Source organism: Equus quagga, chromosome 3 (assembly GCF_021613505.1).
Source record: "Equus quagga isolate Etosha38 chromosome 3, UCLA_HA_Equagga_1.0, whole genome shotgun sequence".
Taxonomy (NCBI): domain Eukaryota; kingdom Metazoa; phylum Chordata; class Mammalia; order Perissodactyla; family Equidae; genus Equus; species Equus quagga.
The window spans coordinates 86,169,134-86,185,664 of NC_060269.1; the positions used below are offsets into that span (position 1 = coordinate 86,169,134).

A 16,531-nucleotide genomic window follows, 5' to 3' on the forward strand; every position below is an offset into this window, starting at 1 on the left:
TAATCATATTTTTACCACATTTTCCTTGTTCTGCTAATAGTTCAATTTAATGTCTATATGACATGGTACAATCATGCAATTCCACAAATTGTGCCTTTTGTTATTAAAAAAATCTCCCTCTTCATATTACGTAATGTATTAGGCTTTTGAGGAGCTACTCACTAAATAGCATCCCTCTTCCTCACCTGAGGAAAAGAAGCTCAGACATAGAAGGTAACGGATGGTGTATGCAGGACAACCTTTGTAATTTGTAGAATCCACTACCAAGGAAAATGCGAACGCATTTGTTCAATAATCATTAAGAATTTCAAGACAGGGACAGCAGAGCATTAAACCAAGTCCAGGGACTTCTAAGGACAAGGACCTTCTAAGCATGAGGCCCTGTGTGACTGCTCAGCTTGGGTATATGGAAGTCTAAACATCAACTTTGTTCCTAGTGAAGCTGATATAAGAGCATGTGTGAGAGTTTAATGGGCCCTTTCACGCAGACCTTCTCTGCTCGTGACTGACCAATACCACATTTTACTAATCAATAGTCCAACTCTGACTAAGTGTTCAAAAAGTTAATAATTCACAAATCTGGTAGTATATAAAACCATGCTAAGTGATGACAAACCATAGATAATCATGCGTCATAAAAGAAAATTCTGAGTAATGTCATTGAGTTTCCTCTTGCCTATTTTTGCACATTCTACTTTCTCTTCCCTTTTGCCAGCAGGTTTGCTGCATAGTCATGGATGCTCGCTGTCCCAGGAGATTTTTCTCGCCTTCCTTCTCTACACACTAGGAATAGCACAGGCGTTGGCTGTATGTACTTAACCCACGCCAGGCTAGAACGGGACTTCAACCCTTTACTGAAGAGGCCATCCCCAGCTGTGAGAAGAAGCTTGTTCTTCATGGCAATTTCATTCTTGACTTTTCTTCTGAGAAGACACAAGTGAAGGACACAATTAGTGTCAACAATGATGGAGTGTGTTTATTTTTTCATGGTGTGGACACCCAACTTCTGAGACTAGTTCTGAGGTCAGTGCTTGAGCGACCACCCAATGGTTTCATTCTTTTTAGTCTTTGCTGTCCTGTAGGAGAAAGGACTAAAAAATATGGGTCCTGACCTGCTGGAAATATGGCACGTTACAAAGAGAATAAAATACAGTTATGTGATACACACAAGCATTCCAGTTCCTCACGTTGAACAAATTCCTAGGAGCAGGATGCTGGGAAGAGATTCAGACACGGCCTTGAGATTTGCAGAATCTAGTCAGATTTTCTAATATAATTAAGCGTTGTGTGCTCCAACAAGTCAAGAAAAAAAGAAACAATTAAGAATTCTGTTAATGATTTTTAGCCAGTGGATAGGAAGATATTTCACATATCTTAAGAGCCAATGAAACACAAAGTTCAGTTAAGTGTGTGGCCTCTGAATGATGGTCACAGACTAACTTTACTTGAAAATTGGGAATGAAATCATTTAAAGCTGAGGGAACAGGTATGTACCCAACTTTTCCTTTGTGTTTGGATCACTGATATAGCAACTATAAAAGGGTTCATCATGTCCCATCAGTGTCTCAACAAGGATCTAGTGGCCTCCTGACTGATATCACTGGTGCTTAAAAACCAGACAACAAACCAGCACGCTGAGAAAGAAGACTAACAATATTTTCATAGAAAAAAACACTCAAAATTATTTGGAGTGGCATAATTGTTTTCTTAGTGAGTATGCATACCTTAAACTTGGGGAAATTTAACAGTAAGTATCGAAATTGTGAAGATAATTAAACCCGTACTGCTGTTTTGAATTAAAGAATCAGCATTTTAAATATTTATCAAGTTTAAGAGACTCTCCTAGAGCAACAAGTCAGCTTTGTAATTTAATATAAAGAACAAACTTTTGGTTGTTGATCATTTGTACCTTATGTTTGCTTTCTATTTAATTGATTTTTGTTCTTATCTTTATTATTTCCTTGCTTCTATTTCCTTTAGATTCAATTTTATCTCTATTTTCCACCTTCTTGAGATGGAAGATTAGGTCATTAATTTTCAGCCTTTCTTGTTTTCTTCAATATGTATTTAAGGCTATAATTTTTTCTCTAAGCACAGCTCTAGCTGTATTTCACAAGTTCTGATAAATAGTATTTTCATCATTTTGCATTTCACAATTTTTCTGATTTTTATTATGATTTTTTCTTTTACTGATGGATTATTTAGAAGTATATTGCTTAGTTTTCAAACATATGGATATTTTTAAGTTTTCTTTTTGTTTTTATTTCTAGCTAACTTCCATCATGATCAGCAATTGTTCTCTGATTTCAATCCTTTGAAATTTATTGAGAATTGCTTTGTTTCCACATTTGGTTAATTTTGATAAATGAGCCATAGGCACTTGATAAGATCATATTTTTTAGAGTTATTGGGTGCAATATTTTATGTATTTGTCAATTAGGCCAAGTTTGTTAAGCCTGCTATTCAAATATTCTAAATCTGTGTTGTTTTTGTCCATTTCTTCTATCAGTTACTGAGAGAATTGTGTTAAAATCTAAGAATATGAATTCATTTATTTCTAAGGTCTGTGATTTTAAAATTTGTATTATTTCAGGTTAAGTTACTGGGTCCATACAAATTTAGAATTGTTGCATCTTTCTGATAAGCTGGTCTTTTTATTATTACAAAATGTCCTTCTCTATCTCTAGCAATAATTTTCAGCTTATAGTCTACTTTGTCTGATATTAGTACAACTTTAGCAGATTTCTTTCTGGATTAGGTTGGCATTATATATATTTTTCAACCTTTACTTCCAACATTTTGGTATTCCATATGTTTTAGGTACACCTCTCATAAGTCATATGTCTTTTCTCATTATTTGTTTTTGTGTGTGTGTACTGATTGTTCTATATTCCATTTTTTTCCCCTCTGATCCATTTGCTTTCTGTATGCCAAATTTTTGTTGATGTTTCATGTAGTGTCATTTGTCCTCTTTGATTTGCCTTTCCCTTTCTAAAGAGGCTTGGAGAAAAAATCCCCAAAGATTTTTGTCCTATGTCCTACCTCAGACACTTCCACGGTCATTCCCAGAACTTCCTATTTTTCATTTTCAATACCTGCAGTTCCTCCATAGTTTATTTCATGCATCCCACTCTTTGACCATCCCTTAGATTTCCAGCTCATTTTCCCCAATACCCCAATCTCAACAATCCTTTAAATCTGCCTTTACACTGTTCCTCCCTACACAGCTTAAATCCCATGGCCCGTCATTTTAATCAACACATTGTATATATACTTGCCCCCTCTCACCTGGTTGAATTTGCTATATGAAACCCCAACTCGGATTAAATCCACCTTTCTGCCTAGTCTGTCCTACATCTTTTCAACTAGACAGGCCCGGAGAAAAATCACACTGATTGCTCTTGCTTTATCATTCTGACTGTGGATTTCAAGGGGGCTGCTGATGCTGCCTGCCAGTCATACTATGTTTCTAGTCCATTCATTCTGTCTCTCTACTAGCTACTGCCTCATGTCTTCCTCTCCTTGAGCCACACTCTCAGCTGATGACCTGCTTTGCTAATTCACTAAGAAAAAATGAAGCATCTAGAAGAAAGCTGGCACAGACTTCCATCACCCCCCAGCCCATATACTAGCAGGTGTACCCATGTGCTCTTTTGTTCCATATGTCACTATAGATGAACTTTCTGTGATCCTGTCTACTGTGCACTAAGACCCACTTGCTCTTACCTGCTCAAGGCACCACCCCAGCAATCCTTACCTGTCTCCTAATTTAAAAATTTCCAGCACTATTGAATCATTCCCAAAAGTACATAAGCCTACAGTTTCTCCCATACTATCTCAAAAAACCTCTCTTTGACCCCATATTGATGATATACAAATCAAATACTTATGCATGGGGAAAAATATACTTAGTGAATTGAAAAATAAGGGACAAATTGTGGGAAATATTTGCTACTCACATCACTCATATCATAGACAAAGGGCTAATGTCTCCATTATAAATAGCTTCCATAAATTAATAAGAAAAAGTCATATCACAACATTGGTAAATGATATGAATGATAAGTTCAGAGAAAAGTGAATTATAATTTGACTCTTAACCCTATAAACAGATGCTGTCCCTCGCTCATAAGAGAACAAAAAAAGCAAACAGGTACTATTTTCACCTCTCATATTGGCAAAAGAGTAAAATTTAATTAAAGTGTCTCTATGGAATACTGGCTAGAAGCCTGTGTCTGGAGCCAGACTGCACGGGTCTGAGTTCTAAGTAGAGAGACTTTGAACACTTTTCTTGACTACTCTGTCCCTTCATTTCCTCACTTGTTAAATGGGAATCATAATTATACTTACCTCATAATGTGGGTATTTTAAGGATTAAATGGGTAAACTTATATAGCATGCTTGCAAGCAGCTCCTGGTACGGAGTAAAAGCTGTTATCATTAAAACAGCATTTTGGGGTATGGGGGGCTGTGAGATCATAGTCAACTTCATTCATTGTTGGTGGAAATCTACATTCTTACAACTTCTGTGAAGGGGTAGAACCTAGCAAAATCACAGATGAATATGCCCTTTGACTAAGGAATCTCACTTCTGTGAGTTTATCTTGCAGATATACGTGTACACATTTGGAATGATGTGCGTACAAGTCTAGTCATGGCAGCACCATTTGCGAATGCCCATCAGTAGGATACTAGCTGAATAACTCACCTCTAACTCTCTGTGTGCTGATATGGAGATTTTCAAGTTATCTTACACATGTAACAAGATACATTGTTTTCAATAAGAAAGCGTGAGATGGAATAGTCTTGCGTAGTATGCTACCATTTGTGTAAAAAAAGGATAAAAATAACAATAACGTTTTGCATATACTCGCAGATTCATAAAGAAGCTCTGCGACAGTTCACAAGAAGCTATTAACAGTGGCTTCTCGTGGGAGTAGGCAGAGGGGGTTTAGGGATAGGAAGAAAACTTCCCACTGAAGCCTTTTTATACTTTAAAAAGGATAGATTTACACTCTCTGATAGATAGATTGAAAAAATGCCGGAACATGTCAGTCCTCTGTCTAAAATCCTCCAAATGGCTTCTCACTCTTCTTACAGAGCAATTTAGTCATTACGATAACCTACAGTGCTCTAAGTAATTTGGCTCTCTACTTCCTCTCCAACCTCCTCTATCACTGTCTGTGCACTCACTGTCACAGTCACACTGCCTTCTTACCATTCCTCGAAAATGTCAGACATGCTCCCGCTTTGGACTCATTGCTACTGTTCTCTTGCTTTCAGTGCATTTCCGTCCATGTCCTTCTGACTTGAGCAATCATTTCCTTCGGGTGTCTGTTCACTCTATCAGAAAAGCTTTTCCTGATCATCCTATGAAGGATCATGCCTTTATCTCAGTCATTCTTTTCATGTATTTATTTTTTTATTTGAAGTAACATTAGTTTATAATATTATATAAATTTCAGGTGTACATCTTTATATTTTGCTTCTGTATAGACTACACTGTGTTCACTACCAAAGGTCTAGTTTCTATCCATCACCGTACGTGTGTCTCTTTACCCCATTTACCCTCCCCCCTTCTCCTTTGGTAACCGTCAATTTTCCTGTATTTGTTTGTTTGTTTATATTCCACGTGGGAAATGCAAATAAAACCCCCATGCCCATCAGAATGGCTCTTATTAAAAAGACAAGAAATAACAAGTGTTGGAGAGGAGATGGAGAAAGGGAACCCTCATGGAAAACAGTATGGAGATTCCTCAAAAAATTAAAAATAGAACTACCATATGATCCAGCTATTCCACTTCTAGGTATTTACCCAAATAACATGAAAACACTAATTCAGAAAGGTATGTTCACCCTTATGTTCATTGCAGCATTATTCGGTCATTCTTCAAAAACCACCCCCACCCCCACATACACTGTTTATTTTCCTTCATGGCATTTATTACCGCCTGATACTATAACGCATGCATGCACGCACACACACATTTGTATACATGTCGATTTCTGCCTCACCCCTTCAACAGTGTATCCCTAGTGCCTAGAACAGTGACTAAAAATGAAACCAGGAGTTCCAACTCTGCTAACAGTGCTCTTTCCTAATAATGAGGCTTCCATTTCTCGGCTCTGCTTTCCTCTGTAGTTTGGCTTCATTTTCTCCCATTGAAGACAAGCTCTCAACAGTTGGCTGCCAACAGTTTCATACTCACATCCTCCCATTTTAGGAAGCCCAAGCCAGGGAAGAGTGCTAATTTGAGGAATCACTTGGAGAGACTGGGGATACTTGCAAGAACAGGAAAGCAGCATTTGGTCCCCCAGACGAATGTTCTCTCCTCTATGGCATGAATATATTTAAAAGATATTGACCCCTTTTTTGCTTTCATGTTCTCAGTTATCTTTAGGTTGGCTGTAGTTGGTGATATATGACTTCTTCAAGACCTTAAGGAACTCCTTCTTGAAGAATGTGTGTTTCTTGCGTTTTTGTATTTTTAAAACAGCTTATCTCTTTTCTTTATACATGAAATACAGTTTGGCTATGTATGAACTCTTTGGATATATTTTCTTTCCTTAAGAATTTTGTACTTATTGCTACATTATCTTCTGACATGTAATTTTGTTATCAAGAAGGATGACCTTAGACTCAGACTCAGATCTACAGAATAGATTCTGTACTAATCCTTCTCGATTATTCATTATTAAAGGGTTTTGTTTGTTTGTTAGTTTTTTGAACCAGCTCTTTGAAAGAAGTTATGGAAGAGGTAGATGCCAGAGCCTTGTTCCGGGATATTTGAGATTTTTCTTATGATCTAGGGATTTGTGAGAGAGTTTACGTGTCTTTACTATTTCCCAAACAGTTGAGACAGGCAGTAGTTTCTCCTTCACAATTCATATCCTGCATTCTTCCTCCTGCCATAAAGAAACACTGCTTCTTGGAAACACGGCTTTTCCACGTGACATTTCCTTCTGCCATACTTGCTCTGCTTCTGGCATCAAGTAAAGTAGATGGAGCCTCCAGTTTCCAGCTATAGCCCACCTCTGCCTCCTACATCCTTGCAAACAAGGGATATTGTTTTTGCACTTGAAGGTGTTCGCCACAATTTTGCAAATTATAAAATATGCAGGGCTTTTTTCTGATATCTGTAGCAAGTGGATCCTATCATGAGTTAGTTCTCTCACTGTGTTATCTTCTCCCAATTTCCTCCCTTGCGATACCGTCTTCTGTTCACTTTGTGTCTTTGGGATGATTTTTGGCTGAGAAGGGGAAAATGTTGATTTCTTGTCAGTAGGTTCAAATTTGAAGTTCCTTGTACTTTAATTTCTTGAAGCACTCTATAAAATGGCAGTCCAATAAGGGGAGGATAAAAACAGAGCATAGAGTTACCGGCCTATTTGTCATGTGCCCCGTACTCTGCTAATACTGGAAATAAACCATTGAACTAGACAGACATGGTTTCATGTCTATATTCTGGTTATAGGGATAAAAATATTAATAAGAAAGCCAAAATGAAATAATTGGAAGTTATAGTTAAGTGCACTGAAAGAAAGAATATGCCAATCACATCTTTGAATCTGACAGCCACTGTCATCAGGCTCAGATTAGACTGATTTTTGGTTTTTATTGCTTTGGAAATACAGCCACGGTGCCCTATAAAACCCCAGGCAGCAGCTGTCTTTATTTGGCAAACTTTGAAACGTATGTTCTATCTGTTCGCCAAGACTGGCTTTGTGGCTGCCCAGAGATTCAAGAGAAGGTTTGAGTGGCCCACAGTTTCTTTTCCACAGAATGCCACAAAGTTGATGAGTTATCTTCTCTTCATGGGAACTTATTTCTGACTTAAAAAAAAATCAAAACACGGTCTTTCTTCTTGGCTAAAAAAGATATATATTGGACCTAATAAAAGGAGAAGGTAACAAGCCTTAAAACCAAGAGCTAAACATGTCTGTGATCTGAGTTAGCCAATGTTAAATATGGTTTTTTTTTCATAGTTGGGTACTGGGTTTTTTGGCTAGAGCTTAATTATTTTTAAGGCATCACGGCTCTTCCTGATATAGATTAGAGCAATGACGTGATATTGACCTAGAGATTAGGTCCGTAGCCTTATTTCAAAAGATGTTTGAAAGTTAAGAAGAATTTTAGAAAAATCACTCAAAGATATTTGAAAGAAGAATGTAAATGTACTAAAGAATGCAAATTCTAAATTAATTAAGAATCTGAGAGTTTTTTGTTCAAATAACTTTTAAGGGAATTTTGTAAATTTGTCTTCATCTGTATTGAATTCTTTCACAAAATCAAATAATTAAGGATATGTTACTTAGCATCTCTTGCTAGTTCTAAGAAAAAATTTATAGACTCCTAGAATATCAGTTCCCACCTACTTTATATTAAAGTTTATTTATTTTGGAAAAAAATAGTATAGATGATAGAAAACACTTGCATATCTTTTGTGCCCTCTTTTCATAAAGCAAATTCATTTTCACCTACTAACATATGGTGATATTGAAAGGCAAATAGTTATCCACTGAAGTTTAGCATCAGAGCATTGAACAGTGAGCATTGTAATGGATTATCAAAACTAATCAAATGAAAGGATTCCAAAGAAATTAGTCTACATTCTAATTTTTATATTATTCTCTTAACCTTCTTTCCTGCAGATATCTTCATTGTGTACCCTTATGATTAACTAAAACACATTTAACTGAGTTTCACATGTTAACAGCTAATCACATCCCAAGCTCTGAAGTGCAACTTCACAAGAGATACTCCTCAAACAGAAAACATCCGTGTGGTCCAGCCATACTTTTACCATCTTAAAACTATTGATTTGTTTTTCTTTATATACTTAGAGAAATTTATTTTTCATTAGAGTAGATGGAACAAAGAGCAAATCTTTCTTGACATCATGAAAATTCAATCTAACTTTTCTTTTTCCCTGGAATGTTTATTCTTCTTCCAACAACATAACAAATATGTGGTGATTCTTTTAATTCTGCTATATTACATTAAAAACTCACCTCCCATATTATGGCCAACAGGCACATGAAAAGATGTTCATCATCACTGATCATCAGGGAAATGCAAATCAAAACTACACTAAGATATCACCTTACACCTGTTAGAATGGCAAAAACAACCAAAACAAAAAGTAACAAATGTTGGAGAGGTTGTGGAGAAAAAGGATCCCTCATACACTGCTGGTGGGAATGCAAACTGGTACAGCCACTATGGAAAACAGTATGGAGAGTTCTCAAAAAATTAAAAATAGAAATAACTTATGACCCAGCCATCCCACTACTGGGTATCTATCCAAAGAACTTGAAATCAGCAATTCCAAAAGTCCCATGCACCCCTATGTCCATTGCAGCATTATTTACAATAGCCAAGATGTGGAAGCAACCTAAGTGCCCATCAACTGATGATTGGCTAAGATATGGTATATATATACAATGGAATACTACTCAGCCATAAAAAATGACAAAATTGTCCCATTCACAACAACACAGATGGACCTTGAGGGAATTATGTTAAGTGAAATAAGCCAGATAGAGAAGGACAAGCTCTGTATGACTCCACTCACATGAGGAATTTAAACATGTAGACAAAGAGAACAGTTTAGTGGCTACCAAGGGAAAGGGGGGATGGAGGGTGGACAAAATGAATGAAGGGGTGCACCTACAACACGACTGACAAACAATAATGTACAGCTGAAATTTCACAAGATTGTAAACTATCATAAACTCAATAAAAATTAACTTAAAAATATATATCTATAATTTATACACACAAAAAAACTCACCTCCCATATTAATGCTAAAGCCAATAAGCAGTTCTTGGTGGCTCTTGGAAACTGAAAACAAATGTATTATAAAATATAACTGGAGTAACATCTTATCTTGTGGATCTTGCTGGACAAGGAAACAGAATGATTTTAACATCACTAATTTTAGGGAATTTTACAGTTTCAGTTAGTTTTGCTTCATAGGATTCTGATTAAATTCAGTTTAGAAGGAAAATATCATATGCAATGGACCTTCATACCAGTTGAGCTTTGTTTCAGCCAGCTCAGGCTGCCATAACAAAATACCATAGACTGGGTGGCTTAACCAACAGGAATTTATTTCGCACAGCTCTGGAGACTGGATGTTTCGGATCCAGGTACCAGCAGGGTCAGTGTGTAGTGACGGCTCTCTCCTTGGGTTGCAGATGGCCACCTTCTCGCCATTTCTTCACACAGCCTTTGCTCTGTGCACGCAGGTTAAGAGAGAGAGAAAGGAAGTAAGCTCTCCAATGTCTCTTCCTCTAAGGGCATGAGTCCCATCATGACAGCCCCATCTTCATGACTCATCTAAACCTAGTTTCCTTCCAAAGGCCACATCTCTGAAAACCATCACACTGGGGATTAGGGCTTCAACATATCATTTTTTGAGGGGACATAACTCAGCCCATAGCAATATTTATGCAAATAACAAAAGCATCATAATGATATGTAAATGTAGTCTCTTTCTGGTCATATGATTAATTATGCAACATATTTTTCATTATAACATATGCAATTTAATCTGATTATAAAATCATCTAGTAGAGAAGAAAGGGGGCTTTCATGTCTGTGGCATGAAGATATTTTTTAAATATTGGTCTTCCTTTTCATATTTCTCCTCTTTTACTTCTGTTTGAGAAGCCAAGATCTTCTGAATCTGTATCCTTAAAGAAAGGAACACATAAGGTAGAAGAAAAGAAGGAATCTTCCCTGATTTGATTTTCAAAAGCCAAAACCCTAAGGAGAAACAAGAGTAATTCTGGTGTAAATATAAAGGCAAGTTTGAAGACTATTCTACAAGCTGCATGGAGGGAAGAGAACTGGAGTTGAACCAAGGAGAATGAAATTGTGGGCGGGAAACAGAAAGTTGAGCTTTGTTCCCCTCCATTTTATGGGTTAGAGACCCTAAGAGATGACAGGATCCTTGAGAGGCTTTGGAGAGACTGAGTGAGAAACTCTGTTTCCCACTTCCTGGGTTAGAGCCCTGGTGAGGTGAGAAGACTCCAGAAATTTGAGGTACCTGAGAGCAGAGGGCAAATGCCACCTGTTTTCCATAGTAGAATCCTGATGAGGTGACAAGAGGGAAGAGCTGCATGTTGAGTCTGGGTCCACTGAGCCAAAGAGAGACTTAGATTCCTGTGCTGCAGGTGATGACAGAAGCAGCAGAATAATTCTTGTCTCTCAAGTGGGATGAGGAAGAAACAAAGAGAGTTGCTATACCTGAAGGGATTGTATGCACAGCATGGGGGACATCTCATTGCCACCTGGTACACTGATGACTGAGGACTACAGAGCAGCAGTGTGTCAGTGGATAACTATGTAGACAGATGACCTTGAGGATCATATGCCTCCCCACAAGGGACCTGGCACCACTCAAGCCCCCCATTTAGACACAGCTCTGAAGAAATTTCTAGGTCTCTGACTGACTGTGGTTAAGTTTGGGCCACCCAGTGGATTGGGGGCTCAAAATAGAAATTGTAAAGGAAGAAAGTATGACACATTAGGCCATTTGGTCCATCTCTTTCCCAGGGACCAGCTCTGCATTCCAAGAGGTATTGTCAAGCCACAAAATCCTCACTCCCTTACATCTTTCCCTCAGGGCAACAGATGCTTGACTACATAATGCTCATGTTTACATAACTCTTCCCTGCACTGTGACTCCATATACTCAACAGACCACCAGACATTTTCACATGGATGCCTCAAAGGCACCTAACGCTCAATATATTTAAAATCATACTCATAATCTTCCCCTGAGCTCTCTTCAGTGTGTCCTGCCTCGATGAGTAGGACCCTCTCTGACCACAGTGCATGCCAACAATCTGCTCCTGGTCATTGACAGCCCCCTCTCTGTCACCACCTATGTTCAATCCATCGCTTCTCTCCATTTCTACTATGACCACTTGAGCCGAAGTTACCATCATATCTCCCTCTGGAGGGGTCTATCCACAGTCACTCAGTGCCCACTTCATCATTCTCTACACTGAAACCCCAAATTTTTTTTCTGCTTTATCTCCCCAAATCCTCCTGGTACATGGTTGTATATCTTAGTTGCAGGTCCTTCTAGTTGTGGCATGTGGGACGCCGCCTCAATGTGGCCTGACGAGCCATGCCATGTCCGCGCCCAGGATCCAAACCAGCGAAACCCTGGGCTGCCGCAGTGGAGCGCACGAACTTAACCACTCGGCCACAGGGCCGGTCCCCCAAATGATTTTCAAAATGAAACTCTGATCACGTCACTCTTTACAACTCACCCAACACCCCTCACAGGTTCCCCTGTGTCAAATGATTAACAAGGTGACAAAGGTCTGTGTAAACTGGCTGCTGTGTTTTCACCCAACCTCATCTTAAGCCGTGCTCTCTCCCTTCCTTCACCCCAGCCACACTGGCCTCCTTTCCCTTCGTTAAACCCACAAAGCCCCTACAGCCTCAGGGCCTTTGGGCCTACGCTCTTTCCATCTGGAATACTGTTCTTCACATCTTCACTGCCCAATTTCTACTCATACCTCTGCTCTCAGCTCCTTATCCCGGACTCTGCCAACCAGTTAAATCCTCCATTATTGGTCTGCAAGTACTAGGTACCTCTCGTTCACAGCAATGGTAACAAGTAAACTGTTTGTTTATTTTGTGATTATTCATTACCCTCTGCTTTCTCTGTTAGGTTGTCAGCTCAGTGAGTGGTGAGAACAAACCTGCACCCTGATTTTATCCTCAGTGACTCAGGCACATAGTAGACGTTCAATAAATTATTGAATGACTTTAGAAGTCTTCTCAAGTGAGTTTTCACTACGAAAATAAGAGTTGGCATTCTTTGAGTGCTGACTCTAAGCCAGGCACTATTAGAAGCCTTTGTTACATGTTAGCCCATTTAACTCTCACAACGACCCTGTGAGGTAGGCAGGGCTATTATTATCCCTGGCTTTCAGATGGGGAAACAGGTACAAGCCTCATACAACAGGCAAAAGACTCAGAGAGAGCCAGCCTGCACTGACTTGGGAGTCTGTCCCACCGTGAGCGGGTGTGCTCACCTGGGAGGCGGCTGCTGACACCTGTTTCATCATGAACTATAGATTTAATCTATACTGAATTATATTAATTATAAAACCACAGAAAGCTTACAAATATTAAATTCTCATTAAATTCTGCACATTCTCCATTCATTTATTTAATGAGTGTTTATTGAGCACTTTTCATATGCCAGAATTTGTACAAGAAATGAAGAAACAAAGGAGAATGAGAGAGTCCTTATGCTGAGATGCTCCTGGTCTGGTGAGATAAATGGAGACAGAAATAAATCATTCAGTACAGTTTGATGGGAGTGATTGTGATGATGTCTACCAAGGGCTGGGAGCAGAGGGAGAGGATCAAGAATCAGTGTTTGCTAGCAGGGGGTGGGGATGGTCAAGAATATAATTTGTGACCTCCCGGATTCCCTATAAGCAGAGTGGTGTGAGGTGGACCCTTGTTCAGGATTCCTTACATCCCTTACTCTCTATTTTCCCACAGCCCTACTGTGTTTGCTAGAGCTGCCAGATAAAACCACCCCAAAGTGAGGGGCTTAAAGAACAGAAATTTATTTTCTCACAGTTCTGGAGGCTTGAAGTCCAAGATCAAGGTGTCTGCAGGGTTGGTTCCTTCTGAGGAATGTGAAGGAAAAGCGGTTCCATTCCTTTCTCCTAGCTTCTCATGGTTTGCTGGCAATCTTAAACCCTTCGAAGAATCAAAAATATCATTCAGCTTTACTCTCTTCAAGTCTGTCTTGCTTCAGCGGTTACATTGTGTTAAGCTTCAATTTATACATTCTTTTATAGTCTTTCCATAAAAATTGCTCTTCAGTAATATAATATGAATAGAATTAAAAATATATATACACAGAATCCTGCTGTATATAGGCTTTCCCTCCAAGCAATATAGGCATTCCTGTTTAATTACAAACGCCTGGTTAGCGTACACCAAAAAAAAAAAAAAGTATTTAAAAATAGGCAAAACCTGCTGTGCTCTGTATCCAATGCACTTCTCCCCTCTGCCCGAAACGACCAGACCACTGTTCTTAGGGAACAGTCTGCACCACGTTTCTTTCCCGCCACCTAGGTGCTTTGTTAGTTGATTACAACCCTGATTCTCACATTGACGCTCTTGCCTTTTTCAGATATAAATATGTTCTCTTCAAAGAATCTTTCTCTCCCTGCCCCTCATTTCTTCCTCTTTTCAATCTATTTATAAACCCCGACCAACCAAAACATGGCTGACCTACTCCAGCACATTTCTATTAAAATATCTTTAAAAAGCAAGAGGGGGCTCGGGCGTGTCCGTCCCGAGCCCTGCAGAGCACGGGGCCCTAAGGGAGCGGTGGGCTTTCGGCTGCACCGTCCACGGTGCACCGTCCACCCCATGGGGTCAGAACTCGCCTCCTGCCACCTCCGCTGGGGGCAGGGGAGGCGCATGCCTCAGGCCCTCACCCATGGAGCCTTGGCACTAACGACCCGAGCTGCCAGATCTCAGATCCGAGGTCCGGGGCAGTCAGCCTGTGCCACGGTCTCCAGTGGTCCACACCCCACCACTCAGTCCACACTCCATCACTATGCTTTTAGCAGCCCCACACCTTTGTGCTTCATTTTCCCTCTCGTGGGCATCAGGCCTCGCCCAGGGGAGAGGCCCAATTGCAAGGCACAGTTTATTGCACCTGCAGCTTTTTTAAATGTCAAGTTTATTAAGGTATAACTCACAGGAAAGTGCAGTTGGATGAATTTTGACAAATGCATACTGTCCTGGAGCCATCTCCACAATCTAGACATAATGTTTTCATCGCTCTGAGAAGTTTCATCACGCCCCTTTGCAGTCGGTCCCCTGCCCTGTCCCCAGGCATACAGTAGATAATGAACATTTGATGAGGAAATTTTCATTACTTACTGCACACAGTGAATTCTAACATCCAATAACTAGAACTCAATCCAAGCACCACAACAACAAAGAAACCAGTCATTTAATCCAGGAAACACACAATACATCGGAAAAAAGAACAGCAACAAAAAAGCAAGACAGAAATGCTCTAATGAAATGATACGTTTTGCAAAAGCATAAACTTCTAAAGATCTTGAAAAAATCTGGAACTTACATCAGAACACTCATAGAAAGGCCTCTCTACCTCTTCATCCTACTCTGATTATAACCATTTTTTTCAAGTAGCAATATTTACAATAAAATAAAAAATATTTATTGATTTGAGGAGTTAATTACTAATAGAGATGGTATTCAATTTTCAAGTGGGTTGTGGTTCACAAGTTCAATTGTCAATCAGTTGTTTCTATCTCAACAAGTATTTTTTTTCATGAACATTCATGAACATTTTATAATGTTATAAAAAATTAGTATTCAAGTGTTGTTCAAAAAGAGTATTCTAACAGCTGTTACTTGCCTGAATTCTAGATTTTGGAACCTGGGGACCAAGCAAGGCAGAACAAGGTAGAGCTACAATGAATACTGAGGAGGGAAAATCATCAGGACTTGATATTGGCTGGAATGTAGAAGATGAAATTTAGGGAAGAACAAAATAATGGCTCCTATGATTCAGATGTGGATAACTAGGTAGATGGCAATGCCGCCAACTGAGAGAGGGAATGCACAGAATGAGGAGTGGCACTGCGTGACAGGCCTGCAAGCTGTGTTTGACACGTCAGTGGGACATCCAAGTGGAGAAGTCTAGTGGGAATTGGACATAGAAATCTGAAATTCGGGAAAGACATTATTTGCATATGGGTGGTCGTTGAAACCATGAGACTTGATGAGCTCTAAAGGAGTATAAAGTATGAAAAATGTAATTCACCAAAACTCTGAGGAAACTTCAGTATATCATGTGGTCAGATAACCCATACGGAGAGAGAGAAAAATCAGAGATACTTTTTGGAATGTCATTATATTATTTTCAAAAGAATAACAATTTGAAACACTCTAAGTAAATCTGATTTAAATGCCACATAAACCTGAATTTCAGGGAGGTCATGGGACAAAGGTGTCAAGTTTTAACAAATCTACGCTGGGTGCTGCGCTCTGCCAATCCGCCAGCCAATTGCACTGTAGTCACCTGAGAAGCTTTTGAAAGATAAACATGTCAAGCCCTTTGCCTGTGCGTTCTGATTTAGGAGGTCTTTCATGAGGCTTCAGGCTCAGTATTTTTAAAAGCTTCCCAAATCTAACATTCCACCGGCTTTGGAAATATCTTCTTCATAACACCTTCACCTTTCACCACCTCAAGTTGAACACTTTACATTTTTTTCTTAGAGAAGAAAATAAGGCTCAGAGTATTTTTGGAGCTTAGAGGTACATGGCTGAAGGCAGAAAGTACCTTCCAATTTCCTAGTAGTCACGAACTTTTGTGACTAAGAGAAACATATAATTGCCAAGCTCAGAAACACCTGGAAATAAAGGAGGTGGTTTTTATAAAAATAAGTACCTGTAGGTAGTATTTATTTTATTGAAAAAAAAATGGCTTAGAAGAA

General features: G+C 39.1%; 1 long non-coding RNA gene across 1 annotated transcript; it reads right to left on the reverse strand.

The window, feature by feature from the left end:
* Positions 1 to 10,088: 10,088 nt before the first annotated feature.
* LOC124236972 (uncharacterized) lies at positions 10,089 to 12,598 on the reverse strand. Its single transcript, XR_006887895.1, has 3 exons — positions 12,542 to 12,598; positions 11,056 to 11,176; positions 10,089 to 10,240 (listed from the first exon to the last, which is right to left on the reverse strand). It is a non-coding gene; the product is annotated as an uncharacterized LOC124236972 (long non-coding RNA).
* Between the last annotated feature and the right edge of the window lie 3,933 nt (positions 12,599 to 16,531).